The sequence below is a fragment of the Oncorhynchus clarkii genome, chromosome 9, assembly GCF_045791955.1.
Source record: "Oncorhynchus clarkii lewisi isolate Uvic-CL-2024 chromosome 9, UVic_Ocla_1.0, whole genome shotgun sequence".
NCBI classification, from domain to species: Eukaryota; Metazoa; Chordata; class Actinopteri; order Salmoniformes; family Salmonidae; genus Oncorhynchus; species Oncorhynchus clarkii.
The window spans coordinates 23311817-23321089 of record NC_092155.1 but is presented as its reverse complement, the minus strand read 5'-3'; positions in this window follow the sequence as shown (position 1 = coordinate 23321089).

Here is a 9273-nt window from a genome sequence, read left to right as displayed (position 1 = left end):
TTTTTGTATCTTGCAAATCATCTGTAATGTTATATTGCTCTCCTACTGTCAACAGAGGCACAAACAAAACACCCAATGGCCATGATGTAATGCAATTTATAATTAACACCAGAGACAGCTGCTATAAATGCAAGGCCCCTATTCAATAAATTGCTCACAGTGAAAAACAGTACTGCAAGTTCACTGAATATTTATGCCATATTTGAGGTGCTAAAATTGTTACAACTGACAAACCCCACAAACTGTTCCTCCCATGGACATTTTCATTGGATATTGAAATGAAACATCACCTATCCTTGAGAAGATGTGGCAATTGATTGAATTGGGGCCTCAACTTGATTCTGACAATGCCACAACCTCATTCTGTCTTGAAGGAAGAAGACAAACGTCCTGCGGAGGGCAGTGAGATTGGAACCCTGTTTTCATTACTTTGGTTTATCGGCTCAATAGTCACCCGTCTACCAGTGCTAAATGTCCCCTTGATTTGCTACCCTCACGTCTGCACCTAAAACAATTCATTAAAAATGAACGAGACAAAAGCAAAACACACTGAGACGAGTGGGAGATGTTAGAGAGCGATCAACAGCCGTAACAACTGCATCGCTAATATTAAAGCCAGATACATTCTAAAATACAAACTCATTGAGGCCACTGCCGTATTGGACACTCCCCGCATCCCCCACAAGGCGGAGGTCAGCCCACGAGATCTGGGGGCTCATGCGCCTGTCATCATTGTCAATTTCTTTAAATGTAATAAATCATTTTGACAGTAACCCTCCAAAAAGTAATTTATAAACCTTTTTTAATTTCCATATATACTAGGAAGCTACGTGTTTGGTTCTTGGGCGTCAGGAATGTGAGGGATATCAGCGAACAAATGCCATGGTCAAGGCTACAACGGCATCAGTACAAAGAGTGAAGCTTACTCGGGTGTTCAAAAGCGAATCTGCCCGAGAGTCTAATGCTTCTTAGGTAGTAATTTATGAGTTTTAGTTTAGAAAACAATCTCTCTGCAGAAGTGACAGTTACAGGGATGGTGAAAACAGCTTGATTGCCGTAGCAACATCAGGGAAACTGGGCAGTCCTGTAACATCTTTAATTGAGCCTCTCGTTCTCCTCAATTGCTGGCCTCAACATGTTATGGAAAGAGATGAACTGTGTAGGAAGTTCTGTGTCCAGGTCTAAAATAATAATACATTTGTAGCTGATTAGTATGCTATTGCATCAAACATTTATCTTATAATCTGCAATGTTTACATTGCCAAGTCATTACATTATTATCACCAGCCAGCGGTCTAAAGGTGTTACGCTTGTGATTTAGGCCTAAGCATTTAGTTTAAAATGGATTTATTGGCCTCCCGGGTGGCACAGTGGTCTAAGGCACTGCATCGCTGTGCTAGCTGTGCCACCAGATATTCTGGGTTTGAGCCCAGGCTCTGTCGCGACCGGGAGGTCCATGGGTCGACGCACAATTGGCCTAGTGTCATCTGGGTTAGGGAGGGTCTGGCCGGTAGGGATATCCTTGTCTCATTGCGCACTAGCGACTCCTGTGGCGGGCCTGGCGCAGTGTGCCCTGACCAGGTCGCTAGCTGCACGGTGTTTCCTCCAACAAATTGGTGTGGCTGGCTTCCCGGTTGGATGCGCGCTGTGTTAAGAAGCAGTGTGGCTTGGTTGGGTTGTGTTTCGGAGGACGCATGGCTCTCGACCTTTGTCTCTCCTGAGCCCGTACGGGAGTTGTAGCGATGAGACAAGATAGTAACTACTAACAATTGGATACCACAAAATTGGGGAGAAAAAGGGATTTTTCTTTTTTTTATTGATTTATTTACAATGACAACATTTGAATGTGGATTTGAATGAAGCCTTTAGTTTATTCAAATAGTCTTAATCAACTAGTTTAACCTCTTACATTAATTTGCCACTGCTTTTAATACATATTCCAGATCTGCTGACCTCTTGACATCAAATGAATGTGAGTGCTGGTGCGTATAATTTTTCAGATAAAAAAGTGCAGAAGTGCCACTTAAGGCCTAGAATAACATTGGTAGCCTTCCTAGTTTCTATGCAACTACAGTAGGCTACACGATGCCTCCCGAAAGTCAAATCAAATCAAATCGTGTTCGTCACATGCTTCGTAAGCAACAGGTGTTGAATAACAGTGAAATACGTACTTATGGGCAAATCCCAACAATACAGAGAGAAAGCAAATAGAGAGATAATAGAAAAGTGAAACATAATAATAAGAGTAATAGATACAAAATGAGTAATGATAACTTGGCTATATGCTAGGGTAACAGTACTGAGTTGATGTGCAGGGGTACGAGGTAATTGAGGTAGATACAGTAGAAGTCGTACGTTTACATACACTTAGGTTGGAGTTGACTGTATGTACAGTACATATAACTAGGAATAAATTGACAGCTCGGCCCCAGTGAAGTACTGGACCATAAACACAACACTTTGTGGCGTTTTGCGGTCGAATACCAAGCAGTACCTGTTTAAAGGTCTTACTCACATTGGCTACGGGTAGCGGGATCATCTGGAACAGATGCTGCTCTCATGCATGGTTCAGTGGTAATAGCCTCAAAGTGAGCAAAGAAGGCATTTGCACTGAAAAAAAATATAAACGCATCATGCAACAATTCGATCTTAGTCCTGTATGGATGCTTTGCATGTTTGATGGTTCGTCAGAGGGCGTAGCAGGATTTCTTATAAGTGTCCAGGTTAGTGTCCCGGTCATTGAAAGCTCTATCCTTTAGCTCAGTGCCTGTAATCCATGGCTTCTCATTGGGAAATGTACGTACAGTCACCGTGGGAACATTAATGAAGCCGGTGACTGATCTGGTAAACTCCTCAATGCCATTGGATGAATCCCGGAACATATTCCAGTCTTTGCTAGCGAAACAGTCCTGTAGCTTAGCATCCGCTTCATCGGACGACTTCCATATGGAGGGCAAGGGAGAGCTTTGTATGCCTCTTTGTGTGTGGAGTAAAGGCGATTTAGAGTTTTGTCGCCTCTAGTTGCACAGGTGACATTAGGTAAGACAGATTTCAGTTTTCCTGCAGTAAAATCACCAGCTACTGTGAGCACCAGCTCTGGATGAGCATTTACTCGTTGATGTAACTTCTGCTTCCAACTCACACTCTTTGCACCCCATCATTGTGAGGTATTGTTTGTTTTGTGACACACTTCTATTCGGAGCTCTGTTTTTCCTGTAATTTACTCCTCCCTTGTATGATAGTTTTTGCCTGCCTCACTAATGAAGCCTTTTTGCCTATTACCTGCCTGCACCTTAACAGGAAATCCGATAGGCTAGCAACCTATTGCCTGATCTCCCGGACAACGTTACTAGCCTTTTCCCTGCCTGTACTGTTGCCTCTTTGGACCTTCTGCCTTCTCCTGGACCCAGTTACCTGGGTTGCGCTTGAAACCAGCTCTCTGTCTCCCATCGTGTTCATTACAGTTGAGTGCGTTCTTAGTGCCAGCATTGGTTTGTGGTGGTAAATAAACAGCTGCAAACAATATAGATGGAAACTCTCTTAGTTAATAGTATGGTCTACATCAGGGGTGTCAAAGTCAAATGGACGGAGGGCCAAATAAAAAAATCAGCTACAAGACGAGGGCCGGACTGTTCGAATGTTCATTGAAAAATTTTTAAATGACGCATATAGTCTATTGAACCTAATTGAACCTACTGAAAACCTAACAAATATATTACAATATGATCAGATAAATAAAGCAATATTTTCTTATGGCTCTGTCAGTAATCTTTAATTTTCAACAGACACAAAAGACAAATTTCCTTTATATAAATATCCCCATAACATGAACATTAAATGAAAGAAACCGGTATTCAAGGCACCATCAGTAGACTATATTTTCTATTTTAGCAAAAGTGGGCTAAATTTACTTCAAAGAAAAAACAATAATAGCAATTTTCTATCATCCACTCAACTGAAATATTTTTAAAATATAATTGGATTGAAATACAAAAAAATAAAGTGCAAAAATCTATTAATCAAAAACAACACTTTGTTTAAGGAGAAGTAACATGCAGTGAAAACAAATATTAAATTTTAACTTTTAAACTTGAACTGAGTAAAAACTCTAAATATGTGATTGCACAGTAATGTTCACTTGTTTGAGGTTGAGGGTGATACTTGGTGGTGTCCCATCTTTTCCACAAGTTCATCAATGTTCGGGGTAAGGCTCTGAGCTGAAGAAATCCTCAGAATTGAGTGGAGGTGTTCAGCAGTAAGTCGACTTCTGTGTGATGTTTTGTTCAGGTTCATCAAAGAAAACAGTTGTTCACACAGGTATGTGCTGCCAAACATAGACAACGTTTGAGCAGCCTGGATGCGCAGCTGGGGCATTGTGCCGGGGAGGAAACGGGCGAACTCCGCAGCACCCACTGCCGCATATTTTGCCCTCAGTGCATCATTGCATTGGAGGTCAATCAACTCCATTTGGAGGTTTGGTGGTGAGCTTTCCACGTCAACAGCAAATGGGTTACCGAGCAGTTCCAACCTGCTTTTTTGTGCTTCAAAGTCAGCAAATCGGCGTCGAAAGTCAGCGGCAAGCATACCTATTTTATCAGCCAACTGTGTGCTCGGGAACGCACTGGTAGAGAGCTTCTCTTTCATGGTCTGGCAGCTGGGAAAGTGGCTCAAATTTTCTTTCCGCATCTGCGTCTCCCACAGAGTCAGTTTGGTTTTAAATGCCTTCACTGTACTGTACATATCAGAGATGACACGATCCCGACCCTGCAGCTGCAAGTTTATTGCATTCAGATGACTCGTAATGTCACACAGAAAAGCCATTTCACACAGAAACATTTCGTCTCGGAGTTGTGTTGTGTCTTTCCCTTTGCTGTCCAAGAACAGACAAATCTCCTCACGAAGCTCGAAACATCTTTGAAGCACCTTTCCCTGGCTTAGCCATCGCACCTCTGTGTGATAAGGCAAATCACCATGCTCCGTTTCTAACTCCGTCAGAAATGCCTTGAACTGGCGGTGATTCAAACCTTTGGCTCTGATAAAGTTAACTGTGCGCGTGATGATGCTCATTACATGCTCCATTTTCAAGGCTTTACCGCACAACGCTTCCTGGTGTATGATACAATGATAAGCTGTCAGCTCACCTGTCGCGTTTTCCTCTTGCATCTTTTCCCGTATCTTCGCCACCAGTCCGCTCCTGTGTCCACACATCGCAGGTGCTCCGTCGGTTGTCAAACCCACGAGTTTTTCCCAAGGCAGCTCCATCTCATTTACACATCTTGACACCTCTTCATACAAATCATGCCCCGTAGTTGTGCCATGCATAGGACGTAAAGCCAAAAACTCCTCTGTCACGCTTAGGTTGGAGTCCACTCCGCGGATGAAAATTGACAACTGGGCAATGTCAGAAATGTCGGTGCTCTCATCCACAGCCAAGGAATATGCAATAAAATCTTTTCCCTTTTTCACAAGCTGCTCTTTTAGATTGATGGACAACTGGTCTACTCTCTCGGCAATGGTGTTTCTGCTCAGACTCACATTTAAAAAGAGTTGCCTTTTTTCTGGGCAAACTTCGTCACAAACTTTAATCATGCAGTTTTTGATGAAATCCCCCTCCGTAAATGGCCGGGCTGATTTAGCGATCTCTTCTGCCAAAATAAAACTGGCCTTGACAGCAGCCTGGCCTTGTGATTTGGCTTTTTTGAACAGAGCCTGTCGAGATTTGAGGCCTCGTTTTAATTCCTCTGCCTTTTGTAGCCTTTGTTCCATGTCCATATTCTTGTTTTTGTCCGCGTGTTTCGTTTCATAATGTCGTCTCAGATTATACTCTTTCAGTACCGCCACACTTTCTCCACACAGAAGACACACAGGTTTTCCAGCTACCTTCGTGAACATATACTCCGACTCCCACCTTGTTTGAAACCCCCGGTTCTCAGTATCCACCTTCCGTTTTGCCATTTTTGATGGGTATCTGAAAGTTAATTTTACTGTGATGCTGACGACTGCTGTGCCAATAAATATTGAAATGAAGCAGCCTACTGCTCGGTGCGTCACCTTTGCATTGTGGGAAATGTAGTATTGGTGCGTGTAAAAGATCTGCGGGCTGCCGGCTTGCTGCGGGCCGGTTCTAATAATAAATCAAGATCATCCCAGGGGCCGTAAAAAACCTTCTTGCGGGCCGGATGTGGCCCGCGGGCCTTGACTCTGACATATGTGGTCTACATGTTATCATTAGGTATTCTAACTCAGACGGGCTGAACCTTGAGACTTCCTTAATATTATAGATCGCACACCAGCTGTTGTTAACAAAGAGACACACACCAACCCCCTTTTAGCTTACCCAACACTGCCGTTCTGTCCTGCCGATGCATAGAAAAACCAGCTAGCTGTATATTATCCATGTCCTTGTTTAGCCACGTTTCAGAGAAACATAGGATATTACGGTTCTTTAGGTCCCGTTGATAGGATAGTTTGAAACAGAGTTTGTCCATTTTGTTCTTCAGTGATTATACATTCACCAATACAACAGAGGGTAGAGGTGGTTTATTTACTAATTGCCTCAGTTTCATCGGGGTGCCTACATGTTGGCCTCTATATCACAGTCTCTTTCTCTTCCGAGTGCCGGGGATTAAGTGTCACACCCTGATCTGTTTCACCTGTCTTTGTGATTGTCTCCACCCACCTCCAGGTGTCACCCGTTTTCCCCATTAGTCCCTGGGTATTTATTCTGGTGTTCCCTGTTTGTCTGTTGCCAGTTCGTCTTATCTTGTCTAGTCAACCAGCGTGGTTTTCCGTGGATCTGCTTTTTCTTATCGCTCTTTTGCTAGTCCTCCCGGTTTTGACCATTGCCTGCCTGGACTCTGAACCCGCCTGCCTGACCATACTGCCTGCCCTGACTTTGGCCTGCCTGCCACTCTGTACCTCCTGGACTCTGACCTTGTTATGATCTTTTTTGCCTGTCCATGACCGTTCTCTTGCCTGTCACTTAGATCATAATAAATATCAGAGACTCTAACCATCTGCCTCCCTTGTCTGGAAAGGAAAGGAGTCAAATCCCAATAACATTTTCAGAGAAGTAAGGGGCAATTATGGTTTTGAAATGACATAAATTCTCCAATTAGTTAATCACTTCCCCTTCTCATATTTAGAAGTTCCACTATGCATCTAACTACATATGTGCCATTTCGAAACCATGGTGGTTTATATGGATGTCGGGCTGACATAAGTGTTATTCCAGGATCCGATAGTATCTAGGGTTTAATAGCCATTATTTCACTGAAGATGATTCATGGAAAAGTCAGGATAAAAATCCACTGTGGTCTTCTACTAGGCTTGCTTTGAAGTCAGTTTTCCATTCCGGGATCCTGCACTTGATGTGGCAGAAAATATTTACATTTGAAGGGACTGCTTCTCTGAGTTATGTCTATGAAATATTATCTGTGATCGTTACCGTCGAAGAGACAGTGACCCAGATCACCCAGGTGGCCATTAAGACGAAGCTTTATGAGCCTTTTCAGAATGTTGAGGAATCTAACCGAAAATAAGAATAGCTTCCGTAATGTGTATTACTGCTATTGATGATTTAGTTGTGCGTAAACTTCGCAGAAAATTTGTTTACTGTTTGCATGTGATACAATCGTGTATTTGTTTTTCTCTTCATCTCTATTCATGAATATGTGGGTGTGAATAAACCCCTGCATGGCAGAATAGCCAGAGTGTGAATCATGATCCAGGAAAAAGAATACACTGCTTAGCACTGACAAGGGGAAAAGAACCATAAACAAAGAGCCATAAACAAAAGCATGCTTATGGTAGGTCCTCCAACAGAAACTGAAAAAACATCTGTCAGAGTTGCGCCAGGGCAGCCTAGTAGTTGAAGACACTTCCTCTGGACACATATACAGCTGTAGCATGGGTTTGAATCTGGCCCAGAGGCATCATGCCCCTATGGGGCACAAGGGCACGTGCCCGATCAGATTTAAAAAACATTTTTGCTGCTAAATGAATTCATAATCTTCATTTTTAAACCCAAGGTTATTTATGACCCTGATCAGTCCCGCGTTAAATGACGTTAAGCTTCTAAAGGCGTCATAAAGCCTTCCTAATGCCTTCATAAGCACTAAATAAATGTGTTACAAAGCATCTTTAAATGTGTGTCATGCTTTATAAATAGATCATAAATGTGCCATAACTGTGTGACATAGTCACTCATGTCAAATGTGGCATAAGCCCCTATGTCAAGTATGATAAACATGTGCTTTATAAAGGGTGACATCTTGCGCTGAAGGATGGCACATGCTCTAAAGCAAAGTCACATTACAGCTAATCTCGTTTCCAGGCACATCAAACGTGGCCTTCCTTAGTAAGGGTTATGTTAAAAATCTAATTTTAAGAAGAGAAATTGTGGAAATGGGCAGGGTTAAGCCATAATAAAGACTTTGTAGCTGTGTTAACCATGGGAAATTATGACAAATACTTTATTCACTAAGGTCACTCCCATAAAATGAAATGGTCACCCCCATTACGGTTAACTTTGAATGGTTGATATGCTATGTGTGCAATAGCCTGGGGATGATGCACCAAGAAACACTTACCTTGATGAAAACCCCCAACATAAGGACATTCAAAGCGTCTTTCTTCTTGAACCATGTTACATATTCCTCAGTACAAAAACACAACAATATAAATGAGCCATACCGTGCGGTGCTTGGCCCAGTCAGGTCTTTGACACATTCACCCATCCCCGCTGAAAGATCAACCATAAAATGTTTGCACCATTGTAGCACGTTGTAATCTAGCCCTGGTCTCCAGCATGGGAACAGAAGAGGAATACCTGGTGCAGTAATCTCAGGTTGGACTAATCCAAGTCATCTTGGCTCTGACACACACACACACACACCCACAAGCTTTGCAGGTCCATTTACCCATTTAAATACATCTCAAACCCTACAGGAACCTGTGGATCATTAGAAAACCTACAGAAATCAGCAGAACGTTAATAACCTATTTATTGACACTATGTTGTGTCCTGTAATACTTTGTTTGAAGTGAGACACCGTCGGTCATTCATAACACATACATAAAGGCTTAATTATGTAAACAAAAATGTATTTACACTTAGGGAATTATCACTAACAGCTAAAACAAATAAATATTAAAGATATGTTTAAATCATACATTTCCTATTATTTTTGCATTTTTAAAACAATACACATACTGTACATTAAGTTTTAAAAGGTCCAGCATTACAATGACATTGAACATTAAACAGCTTTT